The 13452-nt window shown below is 40.7% G+C and overlaps 12 non-coding genes across 12 annotated transcripts; 6 read left to right on the top strand and 6 right to left on the bottom strand.

Moving 5' to 3' along the window:
- Positions 1-46: 46 nt before the first annotated feature.
- On the bottom strand, positions 47-128 carry TRNAS-GCU (transfer RNA serine (anticodon GCU)). The gene has a single exon. It is a non-coding gene; the product is annotated as a tRNA-Ser (tRNA).
- Positions 129-542: 414 nt separating this feature from the next.
- Positions 543-637, top strand: TRNAI-UAU (transfer RNA isoleucine (anticodon UAU)). Its single transcript has 2 exons — positions 543-580; positions 602-637. It is a non-coding gene; the product is annotated as a tRNA-Ile (tRNA).
- A 1162-nt stretch (positions 638-1799) lies between these two features.
- TRNAT-UGU (transfer RNA threonine (anticodon UGU)) lies at positions 1800-1871 on the bottom strand. Its single transcript has one exon. It is a non-coding gene; the product is annotated as a tRNA-Thr (tRNA).
- A 1085-nt stretch (positions 1872-2956) lies between these two features.
- Positions 2957-3051, top strand: TRNAI-UAU (transfer RNA isoleucine (anticodon UAU)). The gene is made up of 2 exons: positions 2957-2994; positions 3016-3051. It is a non-coding gene; the product is annotated as a tRNA-Ile (tRNA).
- Positions 3052-4213: 1162 nt separating this feature from the next.
- TRNAT-UGU (transfer RNA threonine (anticodon UGU)) lies at positions 4214-4285 on the bottom strand. The gene has a single exon. It is a non-coding gene; the product is annotated as a tRNA-Thr (tRNA).
- Positions 4286-4874: 589 nt separating this feature from the next.
- Positions 4875-4956, bottom strand: TRNAS-GCU (transfer RNA serine (anticodon GCU)). The gene has a single exon. It is a non-coding gene; the product is annotated as a tRNA-Ser (tRNA).
- Positions 4957-5369: 413 nt separating this feature from the next.
- TRNAI-UAU (transfer RNA isoleucine (anticodon UAU)) lies at positions 5370-5464 on the top strand. The gene is made up of 2 exons: positions 5370-5407; positions 5429-5464. It is a non-coding gene; the product is annotated as a tRNA-Ile (tRNA).
- Positions 5465-7816: 2352 nt separating this feature from the next.
- Positions 7817-7911, top strand: TRNAI-UAU (transfer RNA isoleucine (anticodon UAU)). Its single transcript has 2 exons — positions 7817-7854; positions 7876-7911. It is a non-coding gene; the product is annotated as a tRNA-Ile (tRNA).
- A 1823-nt stretch (positions 7912-9734) lies between these two features.
- Positions 9735-9816, bottom strand: TRNAS-GCU (transfer RNA serine (anticodon GCU)). Its single transcript has one exon. It is a non-coding gene; the product is annotated as a tRNA-Ser (tRNA).
- Positions 9817-10229: 413 nt separating this feature from the next.
- On the top strand, positions 10230-10324 carry TRNAI-UAU (transfer RNA isoleucine (anticodon UAU)). The gene is made up of 2 exons: positions 10230-10267; positions 10289-10324. It is a non-coding gene; the product is annotated as a tRNA-Ile (tRNA).
- A 1810-nt stretch (positions 10325-12134) lies between these two features.
- On the bottom strand, positions 12135-12216 carry TRNAS-GCU (transfer RNA serine (anticodon GCU)). Its single transcript has one exon. It is a non-coding gene; the product is annotated as a tRNA-Ser (tRNA).
- A 413-nt stretch (positions 12217-12629) lies between these two features.
- Positions 12630-12724, top strand: TRNAI-UAU (transfer RNA isoleucine (anticodon UAU)). Its single transcript has 2 exons — positions 12630-12667; positions 12689-12724. It is a non-coding gene; the product is annotated as a tRNA-Ile (tRNA).
- The last annotated feature ends 728 nt before the right edge of the window (positions 12725-13452 follow it).

Here is a 13452-nt window from a genome sequence, read left to right as displayed (position 1 = left end):
ATACTACAAGAAATGCTGGCCATCAAAAGAGACTCTGATGGCTTTCCGACGAAGGTGGGATTCGAACCCACGCGTGCAGAGCACAATGGATTAGCAGTCCATCGCCTTAACCACTCGGCCACCTCGTCTGCCCTACAGCCCCATCTGAAACCTTGCTTCACTAAAGGTACTGAAGTGTCAATATACTGTACCTAAAAAAGTAAAAAAAACAGCTGAGGCAAGATCTCACATTCCACGTCTTCCCCCAATTAGGGACCTACATTTCATTTTTGGGAAATTCTTACTATGTGCTAATTACAAATATTCATAAGATTCCCCTAGACTTTGTCAGAACTGTCAAGATATAATTCTATGGGATTTTGAATAGACAGAGCATATGTTATAGGACAATTATAGAATCTATTCCGTTTGGACTGTATTTTTAATAGTCATGATAACATGCTAGCATGTGAGTCGATCTTGCACAGTGAATGATGGAGCAGTGTCTGTCATCTACTTGGTCAGCTCTAGATGGCTCACCTGGGGAGATGTGAAAAGAGTGAGCTCCAGTGGCGCAATCGGTTAGCGCGCGGTACTTATACAGCAGTACTTGCACTGAGCCATGCCGAGGTTGTGAGTTCGAGCCTCACCTGGAGCAGCCGTGTTGTTTTTCATAAACCATTTCACAAAAAGTAAAGTTTAAACTCAGAGTATGGACGGCCCTTGCTAGAGAGTCTTTACTTCTTATAGGATCTACGTGTCCTACTCCTCTGGGTGCCAAATATCACATATCCTACGCGATGCTCAGTTTAAACATTCCATGATGTGCCATCTTGCATTTCATGCAAACACCACATCAGTGCATTTAAAAATACATTTGTAGAATAATAAATATGATGAAAACAGTGTTCTCACATGATAACCATAAACTGAAGAGCTGCAAAAAATGCTGTATCAGCTACTTACAATAAAAGGTGACTCGAAGCAACTAGCAAAAGAAGAGCATCATCATATTAAAGGTTCTATTCACCATCTTGAGTTGCACCATAGCAGCTTATGGTGCTTTTCTGCTCAGAGTGTGCCTCCAATCCCACATTCATTTTTAATTTATTTGCAATTTAAAAAACAACAATTACTGCTCGAAGTTCACTTTTCAAAACCATTCAACCTATTAAATGTATTTCTCTAACCTATGAATGTGGTCCATGTTCACTTTTCCTCATCTTCATCTCGATACTCCTTTCCCAGAAACCAGGTTCACTTCTTCATTCAACCCACCCATCCAAGGTCACCAAATCTTTGAAGCACAAGTCTGCCTATTCTCCCTTTCTCTCTATGTACAAGATACCTTGTATCATTTGAATGGACAGCAGGAGAGAAGGATATTTATGGTGAGTGGGGGTGGGGTTTTGAGGAGTAACCTCATTTGCCTAAGAGCCGGGGTATCTGGGAAAAAAAGTATTTTATGGGGGAAGAATTTCACATCTCCTTGGTGAAATTTGTAGGGCCTTATAACATCCTTTCTGTGGATGCAGATTCAGTCGGAACAGAGGTCCTAGTCCTCGCTCTGCCTTTCAAAGGAACTGTAAATATGCATGGCTTATTTGGCTTTGCCCGGCAGGGTGAGAATGGCATTTGTCAGGCGTTCGTCAGGCGATCGGAAGGGGTGAGGCAATAATTTATAATTCAATGATCTTCATGATATTTTCTTGATAATATGAAAGCAGGAAAGGGAAGCTTGGCAATAAGCAATCCTAAAGCAAGGTGTGACTCCAGGGAAGAATGACTTGAAAACAACATACAGAAAGACTCATGTAAAAAGGCCCTGATGAGGCTTGAACTCATGACCCCTGGTTTACAAGACCAGTGCTCTGCCACTGAGCTACAAGGCCAGTCTGCACGCAGGATGTAAATTGCAACATGTATTCTTACTGAGGTATGAATATATCTATGATTTTGAGACTCTGTATGGAAACGTAGTTGCATATGAATGTCCACGTGCGCGCACACATTGAAAACCATGCTTAAGGCACTTTTCTTGGAAGTATGAAAAACTACATTTTCATATGAGAAAATAAGAGTTTTCACATTCAAGACCATACCGATAGCTCTAGTTAGTATGTCTGCAATCAGTGACATATAGAGAACCCACTTATTAGAAGTGATCTGTCTCTGTGGGGCAGACATATGTTAACAGTCATTCATTTGAGACGGCCTAAACTTTAGGAGCAAGAGCTGCTTTCTTATCAATCTATTTATCCAAACTGGTTAATAAGCCAGGAGTGAGTGAAAGGCAATCCTCTGGAAACTCCATGAAAGATGTAATTTCTATTACGCACAAAATACTTCACTTTATTTGACATATTTGTTAAAATAGAACAGTCAGATGATCCCATCTAGCGGATCCTGGCTCTGTCTTGAAAGAGAGTGTAATTATACTACAAGAAATGCTGGCCATCAAAAGAGACTCTGATGGCTTTCCGACTAAGGTGGGATTCGAACCCACGCGTGCAGAGCACAATGGATTAGCAGTCCATCGCCTTAACCACTCGGCCACCTCGTCTGCCCTACAGCCCCATCTGAAACCTTGCTTCACAAAAGGTACTGAAGTGTCAATATACTGTACCTAAAAAAGAAAAAAAAACAGCTGAGGCAAGATCTCACATTCCACGTCTTCCCCCAATTAGGGACCTACATTTCATTTTTGGGAAATTCTTACTATGTGCTAATTACAAATATTCATAAGATTCCCCTAGACTTTGTCAGAACTGTCAAGATATAATTCTATGGGGTTTTGAATAGACAGAGCATATGTTATAGGACAATTATAGAATCTATTCCGTTTGGACTGTATTTTTAATAGTCATGATAACATACTAGCATGTGAGTCGATCTTGCACAGTGAATGATGGAGCAGTGTCTATCATCTACTTGGTCAGCTCTAGATGGCTCACCTGGGGAGATGTGAAAAGAGTGAGCTCCAGTGGCGCAATCGGTTAGCGCGTGGTACTTATACAGCAGTACTTGCACTGAGCCATGCCGAGGTTGTGAGTTCGAGCCTCACCTGGAGCAGCCGTGTTGTTTTTCATAAACCATTTCACAAAAAGTAAAGTTTAAACTCAGAGTATGGACGGCCCTTGCTAGAGAGTCTTTACTTCTTATAGGATCTACGTGTCCTACTCCTCTGGGTGCCAAATATCACATATCCTACGCGATGCTCAGTTTAAACATTCCATGATGTGCCATCTTGCATTTCATGCAAACACCACATCAGTGCATTTAAAAATACATTTGTAGAATAATAAATATGATGAAAACAGTGTTCTCACATGATAACCATAAACTGAAGAGCTGAAAAAAATGCTGTATCAGCTACTTACAATAAAAGGTGACTCGAAAAAACTAGCAAAAGAAGAGCATCATCATATTAAAGGTTCTATTCACCATCTTGAGTTGCACCATAGCAGCTTATGGTGCTTTTCTGCTCAGAGTGTGCCTCCAATCCCACATTCATTTTTAATTTCTTTGCAATTTAAAAAACAACAATTACTGCTCGAAGTTCACTTTCAAAACCATTCAACCTATTAAATGTATTTCTCTAACCTATGAATGTGGTCCATGTTGACTTTTCCTCATCTTCATCTCGATACTCCTTTCCCAGAAACCAGGTTCACTTCTTCATTCAACCCACCCATCCAAGGTCACCAAATCTTTGAAGCAAGTCTGCCTATTCTCCCTTTCTCTCTATGTACAAGATACCTTGTATCATTTGAATGGACAGCAGGAGAGAAGGATATTTATGGTGAGTGGGGGTGGGGTTTTGAGGAGTAACCTCATTTGCCTAAGAGCCGGGGTATCTGGGAAAAAAAGTATTTTATGGGGGAAGAATTTCACATCTCCTTGGTAAAATTTGTAGGGCCTTATAACATCCTTTCTGTGGATGCAGATTCAGTTGGAACAGAGGTCCTAGTCCTCGCTCTGCCTTTCAAAGGAACTGTAAATATGCATGGCTCATTTGGCTTTGCCCGGCAGGGCTTGCCCGGCAGGGTGAGAATGGCGTTTGTCAGGCGATCGGAAGGGGTGAGGCAATAATTTATAATTCAATGATCTTCATGATATTTTCTTGATAATATGAAAGCAGGAAAGGGAAGCTTGGCAATAAGCAATCCTAAAGCAAGGTGTGACTCCAGGGAAGAATGACTTGAAAACAACATACAGAAATACTCATGTAAAAAGGCCCTGATGAGGCTTGAACTCATGACCCCTGGTTTACAAGACCAGTGCTCTGCCACTGAGCTACAAGGCCAGTCTGCACGCAGGATGTAAATTGCAACATGTATTCTTACTGAGGTATGAATATATCTATGATTTTGAGACTCTGTATGGAAACGTAGTTGCATATGAATGTCCACGTGCGCGCACACATTGAAGACCATGCTTAAGGCACTTTTCTTGGAAGTATGAAAAACTACATTTTCATATGAGAAAATAAGAGTTTTCACATTCAAGACCATACCGATAGCTCTAGTTAGTATGTCTGCAATCAGTGACATATAGAGAACCCACTTATTAGAAGTGATCTGTCTCTGTGGGGCAGACATATGTTAACAGTCATTCATTTGAGACGGCCTAAACTTTAGGAGTAAGAGCTGCTTTCTTATCAATCTATTTATCCAAACTGGTTAATAAGCCAGGAGTGAGTGAAAGGCAATCCTCTGGAAACTCCATGAAAGATCTAATTTCTATTACGCACAAAATACTTCACTTTATTTGACATATTTGTTAAAATAGAACAGTCAGATGATCCCATCTAGCGGATCCTGGCTCTGTCTTGAAAGAGAGTGTAATTATACTACAAGAAATGCTGGCCATCAAAAGAGACTCTGATGGCTTTCCGACGAAGGTGGGATTCGAACCCACGCGTGCAGAGCACAATGGATTAGCAGTCCATCGCCTTAACCACTCGGCCACCTCGTCTGCCCTACAGCCCCATCTGAAACCTTGCTTCACAAAAGGTACTGAAGTGTCAATATACTGTACCTAAAAAAGAAAAAAAACAGCTGAGGCAAGATCTCACATTCCACGTCTTCCCCCAATTAGGGACCTACATTTCATTTTTGGGAAATTCTTACTATGTGCTAATTACAAATATTCATAAGATTCCCCTAGACTTTGTCAGAACTGTCAAGATATAATTCTATGGGGTTTTGAGTAGACAGAGCATATGTTATAGGACAATTATAGAATCTATTCCGTTTGGACTGTATTTTTAATAGTCATGATAACATGCTAGCATGTGAGTCGATCTTGCACAGTGAATGATGGAGCAGTGTCTGTCATCTACTTGGTCAGCTGTAGATGGCTCACCTGGGGAGATGTGAAAAGAGAGAGCTCCAGTGGCGCAATCGGTTAGCGCGCGGTACTTATACAGCAGTACTTGCACTGAGCCATGCCGAGGTTGTGAGTTCGAGCCTCACCTGGAGCAGCCGTGTTGTTTTTCATAAACCATTTCACAAAAAGTAAAGTTTAAACTCAGAGTATGGACGGCCCTTGCTAGAGAGTCTTTACTTCTTATAGGATCTACGTGTCCTACTCCTCTGGGTGCCAAATATCACATATCCTACGAGATGCTCAGTTTAAACATTCCATGATGTGCCATCTTGCATTTCATGCAAACACCACATCAGTGCATTTAAAAATACATTTGTAGAATAATAAATATGATGAAAACAGTGTTCTCACATGATAACCATAAACTGAAGAGCTGCAAAAAATGCTGTATCAGCTACTTACAATAAAAGGTGACTTGAAAAAACTAGCAAAAGAAGAGCATCATCATATTAAAGGTTCTATTCACCATCTTGAGTTGCACCATAGCAGCTTATGGTGCTTTTCTGCTCAGAGTGTGCCTCCAATCCCTCATTCATTTTTAATTTATTTGCAATTTAAAAAACAACAATTACTGCTCGAAGTTCACTTTTCAAAACCATTCAACCTATTAAATGTATTTCTCTAACCTATGAATGTGGTCCATGTTCACTTTTCCTCATCTTCATCTCGATACTCCTTTCCCAGAAACCAGGTTCACTTCTTCATTCAACCCACCCATCCAAGGTCACCAAATCTTTGAAGCACAAGTCTGCCTATTCTCCCTTTCTCTCTATGTACAAGATATCTTGTATCATTTGAATGGACAGCAGGAGAGAAGGATATTTATGGTGAGTGGGGGTGGGGTTTTGAGGAGTAACCTCATTTGCCTAAGAGCCGGGGTATCTGGGAAAAAAAGTATTTTATGAGGGAAGAATTTCACATCTCCTTGGTGATATTTGTAGGGCCTTATAACATCCTTTCTGTGGATGCAGATTCAGTCGGAACAGAGGTCCTAGTCCTCGCTCTGCCTTTCAAAGGAACTGTAAATATGCATGGCTTATTTGGCTTTGCCCGGCAGGGTGAGAATGGCGTTTGTCAGGCGTTCGTCAGGCGTTCGTCAGGCGTTCGTCAGGCGATCGTCAGGCGATCGGAAGGGGTGAGGCAATAATTTATAATTCAATGATCTTCATGATATTTTCTTGATAATATGAAAGCAGGAAAGGGAAGCTTGGCAATAAGCAATCCTAAAGCAAGGTGTGACTCCAGGGAAGAATGACTTGAAAACAACATACAGAAAGACTCATGTAAAAAGGCCCTGATGAGGCTTGAACTCATGACCCCTGGTTTACAAGACTTGTGCTCTGCCACTGAGCTACAAGGCCAGTCTGCACGCAGGATGTAAATTGCAACATGTATTCTTACTGAGGTATGAATATATCTATGATTTTGAGACTCTGTATGGAAACGTAGTTGCATATGAATGTCCACGTGCGCGCACACATTGAAGAACATGCTTAAGGCACTTTTCTTGGAAGTATGAAAAACTACATTTTCATATGAGAAAATAAGAGTTTTCACATTCAAGACCATACCGATAGCTCTAGTTAGTATGTCTGCAATCAGTGACATATAGAGAACCCACTTATTAGAAGTGATCTGTCTCTGTGGGGCAGACATATGTTAACAGTCATTCATTTGAGACGGCCTAAACTTTAGGAGTAAGAGCTGCTTTCTTATCAATCTATTTATCCAAACTGGTTAATAAGCCAGGAGTGAGTGAAAGGCAATCCTCTGGAAACTCCATGAAAGATCTAATTTCTATTACGCACAAAATACTTCACTTTATTTGACATATTTGTTAAAATAGAACAGTCAGATGATCCCATCTAGCGGATCCTGGCTCTGTCTTGAAAGAGAGTGTAATTATACTACAAGAAATGCTGGCCATCAAAAGAGACTCTGATGGCTTTCCGACGAAGGTGGGATTCGAACCCACGCGTGCAGAGCACAATGGATTAGCAGTCCATCGCCATAACCACTCAGGCCACCTCGTCTGCCCTACAGCCCCATCTGAAACCTTGCTTCACAAAAGGTACTGAAGTGTCAATATACTGTACCTAAAAAAGAAAAAAAACTGCTGAGGCACGATCTCACATTCCACGTCTTCCCCCAATTAGGGACCTACATTTCATTTTTGGGAAATTCTTACTATGTGCTAATTACAAATATTCATAAGATTCCCCTAGACTTTGTCAGAACTGTCAAGATATAATTCTATGGGGTTTTGAGTAGACAGAGCATATGTTATAGGACAATTATAGAATCTATTCCGTTTGGACTGTATTTTTAATAGTCATGATAACATGCTAGCATGTGAGTCGATCTTGCACAGTGAATGATGGAGCAGTGTCTGTCATCTACTTGGTCAGCTGTAGATGGCTCACCTGGGGAGATGTGAAAAGAGAGAGCTCCAGTGGCGCAATCGGTTAGCGCGCGGTACTTATACAGCAGTACTTGCACTGAGCCATGCCGAGGTTGTGAGTTCGAGCCTCACCTGGAGCAGCTGTGTTGTTTTTCATAAACCATTTCACAAAAAGTAAAGTTTAAACTCAGAGTATGGACGGCCCTTGCTAGAGAGTCTTTACTTCTTATAGGATCTACGTGTCCTACTCCTCTGGGTGCCAAATATCACATATCCTACGCGATGCTCAGTTTAAACATTCCATGATGTGCCATCTTGCATTTCATGCAAACACCACATAAGTGCATTTAAAAATACATTTGTAGAATAATAAATATGATGAAAACAGTGTTCTCACATGATAACCATAAACTGAAGAGCTGCAAAAAATGCTGTATCAGCTACTTACAATAAAAGGTGACTCGAAAAAACTAGCAAAAGAAGAGCATCATCATATTAAAGGTTCTATTCACCATCTTGAGTTGCACCATAGCAGCTTATGGTGCTTTTCTGCTCAGAGTGTGCCTCCAATCCCACATTCATTTTTAATTTATTTGCAATTTAAAAAACAACAATTACTGCTCGAAGTTCACTTTTCAAAACCATTCAACCTATTAAATGTATTTCTCTAACCTATGAATGTGGTCCATGTTCACTTTTCCTCATCTTCATCTCGATACTCCTTTCCCAGAAACCAGGTTCACTTCTTCATTCAACCCACCCATCCAAGGTCACCAAATCTTTGAAGCACAAGTCTGCCTATTCTCCCTTTCTCTCTATGTACAAGATACCTTGTATCATTTGAATGGACAGCAGGAGAGAAGGATATTTATGGTGAGTGGGGGTGGGGTTTTGAGGAGTAACCTCATTTGCCTAAGAGCCGGGGTATCTGGGAAAAAAAGTATTTTATGGGGGAAGAATTTCACATCTCCTTGGTGATATTTGTAGGGCCTTATAACATCCTTTCTGTGGATGCAGATTCAGTCGGAACAGAGGTCCTAGTCCTCGCTCTGCCTTTCAAAGGAACTGTAAATATGCATGGCTTATTTGGCTTTGCCCGGCAGGGTGAGAATGGCATTTGTCAGGCGTTCGTCAGGCGATCGGAAGGGGTGAGGCAATAATTTATAATTCAATGATCTTCATGATATTTTCTTGATAATATGAAAGCAGGAAAGGGAAGCTTGGCAATAAGCAATCCTAAAGCAAGGTGTGACTCCAGGGAAGAATGACTTGAAAACAACATACAGAAAGACTCATGTAAAAAGGCCCTGATGAGGCTTGAACTCATGACCCCTGGTTTACAAGACCAGTGCTGTGCCACTGAGCTACAAGGCCAGTCTGCACGCAGGATGTAAATTGCAACATGTATTCTTACTGAGGTATGAATATATCTATGATTTTGAGACTCTGTATGGAAACGTAGTTGCATATGAATGTCCACGTGCGCGCACACATTGAAGACCATGCTTAAGGCACTTTTCTTGGAAGTATGAAAAACTACATTTTCATATGAGAAAATAAGAGTTTTCACATTCAAGACCAAACTGATAGCTCTAGTTAGTATGTCTGCAATCAGTGACATATAGAGAACCCACTTATTAGAAGTGATCTGTCTCTGTGGGGCAGACATATGTTAACAGTCATTCATTTGAGACGGCCTAAACTTTAGGAGTAAGAGCTGCTTTCTTATCAATCTATTTATCCAAACTGGTTAATAAGCCAGGAGTGAGTGAAAGGCAATCCTCTGGAAACTCCATGAAAGATCTAATTTCTATTACGCACAAAATACTTCACTTTATTTGACATATTTGTTAAAATGGAACAGTCAGATGATCCCATCTAGCGGATCCTGGCTCTGTCTTGAAAGAGAGTGTAATTATACTACAAGAAATGCTGGCCATCAAAAGAGACTCTGATGGCTTTCCGACGAAGGTGGGATTCGAACCCACGCGTGCAGAGCACAATGGATTAGCAGTCCATCGCCTTAACCACTCGGCCACCTCGTCTGCCCTACAGCCCCATCTGAAACCTTGCTTCACAAAAGGTACTGAAGTGTCAATATACTGTACCTAAAAAAGAAAAAAAACAGCTGAGGCAAGATCTCACATTCCACGTCTTCCCCCAATTAGGGACCTACATTTCATTTTTGGGAAATTCTTACTATGTGCTAATTACAAATATTCATAAGATTCCCCTAGACTTTGTCAGAACTGTCAAGATATAATTCTATGGGGTTTTGAATAGACAGAGCATATGTTATAGGACAATTATAGAATCTATTCCGTTTGGACTGTATTTTTAATAGTCATGAGAACATGCTAGCATGTGAGTCGATCTTGCACAGTGAATGATGGAGCAGTGTCTGTCATCTACTTGGTCAGCTGTAGATGGCTCACCTGGGGAGATGTGAAAAGAGAGAGCTCCAGTGGCGCAATCGGTTAGCGCGCGGTACTTATACAGCAGTACTTGCACTGAGCCATGCCGAGGTTGTGAGTTCGAGCCTCACCTGGAGCAGCTGTGTTGTTTTTCATAAACCATTTCACAAAAAGTAAAGTTTAAACTCAGAGTATGGACGGCCCTTGCTAGAGAGTCTTTACTTCTTATAGGATCTACGTGTCCTACTCCTCTGGGTGCCAAATATCACATATCCTACGCGATGCTCAGTTTAAACATTCCATGATGTGCCATCTTGCATTTCATGCAAACACCACATCAGTGCATTTAAAAATACATTTGTAGAATAATAAATATGATGAAAACAGTGTTCTCACATGATAACCATAAACTGAAGAGCTGCAAAAAATGCTGTATCAGCTACTTACAATAAAAGGTGACTCGAAAAAACTAGCAAAAGAAGAGCATCATCATATTAAAGGTTCTATTCACCATCTTGAGTTGCACCATAGCAGCTTATGGTGCTTTTCTGCTCAGAGTGTGCCTCCAATCCCACATTCATTTTTAATTTCTTTGCAATTTAAAAAACAACAATTACTGCTCGAAGTTCACTTTTCAAAACCATTCAACCTATTAAATGTATTTCTCTAACCTATGAATGTGGTCCATGTTCACTTTTCCTCATCTTCATCTCGATACTCCTTTCCCAGAAACCAGGTTCACTTCTTCATTCAACCCACCCATCCAAGGTCACCAAATCTTTGAAGCAAGTCTGCCTATTCTCCCTTTCTCTCTATGTACAAGATACCTTGTATCATTTGAATGGACAGCAGGAGAGAAGGATATTTATGGTGAGTGGGGGTGGGGTTTTGAGGAGTAACCTCATTTGCCTAAGAGCCGGGGTATCTGGGAAAAAAAGTATTTTATGGGGGAAGAATTTCACATCTCCTTGGTGAAATTTGTAGGGCCTTATAACATCCTTTCTGTGGATGCAGATTCAGTCGGAACAGAGGTCCTAGTCCTCGCTCTGCCTTTCAAAGGAACTGTAAATATGTATGGCTTATTTGGCTTTGCCCGGCAGGGTGAGAATGGCGTTTGTCAGGCGATCGGAAGGGGTGAGGCAATAATTTATAATTCAATGACCTTCATGATATTTTCTTGAAAATATGAAAGCAGGAAAGGGAAGCTTGGCAATAAGCAATCCTAAAGCAAGGTGTGACTCCAGGGAAGAATGACTTGAAAACAACATACAGAAAGACTCATGTAAAAAGGCCCTAATGAGGCTTGAACTCATGACCCCTGGTTTACAAGACCAGTGTTCTGCCACTGAGCTACAAGGCCAGTCTGCACGCAGGATGTAAATTGCAACATGTATTCTTACTGAGGTATGAATATATCTATGATTTTGAGACTCTGTATGGAAACGTAGTTGCATATGAATGTCCACGTGCGCGCACACATTGAAGACCATGCTTAAGGCACTTTTCTTGGAAGTATGAAAAACTACATTTTCATATGAGAAAATAAGAGTTTTCACATTCAAGACCATACCGATAGCTCTAGTTAGTATGTCTGCAATCAGTGACATATAGAGAACCCACTTATTAGAAGTGATCTGTCTCTGTGGGGCAGACATATGTTAACAGTCATTCATTTGAGACGGCCTAAACTTTAGGAGTAAGAGCTGCTTTCTTATCAATCTATTTATCCAAACTGGTTAATAAGCCAGGAGTGAGTGAAAGGCAATCCTCTGGAAACTCCATGAAAGATCTAATTTCTATTACGCACAAAATACTTCACTTTATTTGACATATTTGTTAAAATACAACAGTCAGATGATCCCATCTAGCGGATCCTGGCTCTGTCTTGAAAGAGAGTGTAATTATACTACAAGAAATGCTGGCCATCAAAAGAGACTCTGATGGCTTTCTGACGAAGGTGGGATTCGAACCCACGCGTGCAGAGCACAATGGATTAGCAGTCCATCGCCTTAACCACTCGGCCACCTTGTCTGCCCTACAGCCCCATCTGAAACCTTGCTTCACAAAAGGTACTGAAGTGTCAATATACTGTACCTAAAAAAGTAAAAAAACAGCTGAGGCAAGATCTCACATTCCACGTCTTCCCCCAATTAGGGACCTACATTTCATTTTTGGGAAATTCTTACTATGTGCTAATTACAAATATTCGTAAGATTCCCCTAGACTTTGTCAGAACTGTCAAGATATAATTCTATGGGGTTTTGAATAGACAGAGCATATGTTATAGGACAATTATAGAATCTATTCCGTTTGGACTGTATTTTTAATAGTCATGATAGCATGCTAGCATGTGAGTCGATCTTGCACAGTGAATGATGGAGCAGTGTCTGTCATCTACTTGGTCAGCTGTAGATGGCTCACCTGGGGAGATGTGAAAAGAGAGAGCTCCAGTGGCGCAATCGGTTAGCGCGCGGTACTTATACAGCAGTACTTGCACTGAGCCATACCGAGGTTGTGAGTTCGAGCCTCACCTGGAGCAGCCGTGTTGTTTTTCATAAACCATTTCACAAAAAGTAAAGTTTAAACTCAGAGTATGGACGGCCCTTGCTAGAGAGTCTTTACTTCTTATAGGATCTACGTGTCCTACTCCTCTGGGTGCCAAATATCACATATCCTACGCGATGCTCAGTTTAAACATTCCATGATGTGCCATCTTGCATTTCATGCAAACACCACATCAGTGCATTTAAAAATACATTTGTAGAATAATAAATATGATGAAAACAGTGTTCTCACATGATAACCATAAACTGAAGAGCTGCAAAAAATGCTGTATCAGCTACTTACAATAAAAGGTGACTCGAAAAAACTAGCAAAAGAAGAGCATCATCATATTAAAGGTTCTATTCACCATCTTGAGTTGCACCATAGCAGCTTATGGTGCTTTTCTGCTCAGAGTGTGCCTCCAATCCCACATTCATTTTTAATTTATTTGCAATTTAAAAAACAACAATTACTGCTCGAAGTTCACTTTTCAAAACCATTCAACCTATTAAATGTATTTCTCTAACCTATGAATGTGGTCCATGTTCACTTTTCCTCATCTTCATCTCGATACTCCTTTCCCAGAAACCAGGTTCACTTCTTCATTCAACCCACCCATCCAAGGTCACCAAATCTTTGAAGCACAAGTCTGCCTATTCTCCCTTTCTCTCTATGTACAAGATACCTTGTATCATTTGAATGGACAGCAGGAGAGAAGGATAT

This window comes from Triturus cristatus, chromosome 12, assembly GCF_964204655.1.
Source record: "Triturus cristatus chromosome 12, aTriCri1.1, whole genome shotgun sequence".
NCBI lineage: Eukaryota > Metazoa > Chordata > Amphibia > Caudata > Salamandridae > Triturus > Triturus cristatus.
This window is presented reverse-complemented; position numbering and strand designations above follow the sequence as displayed.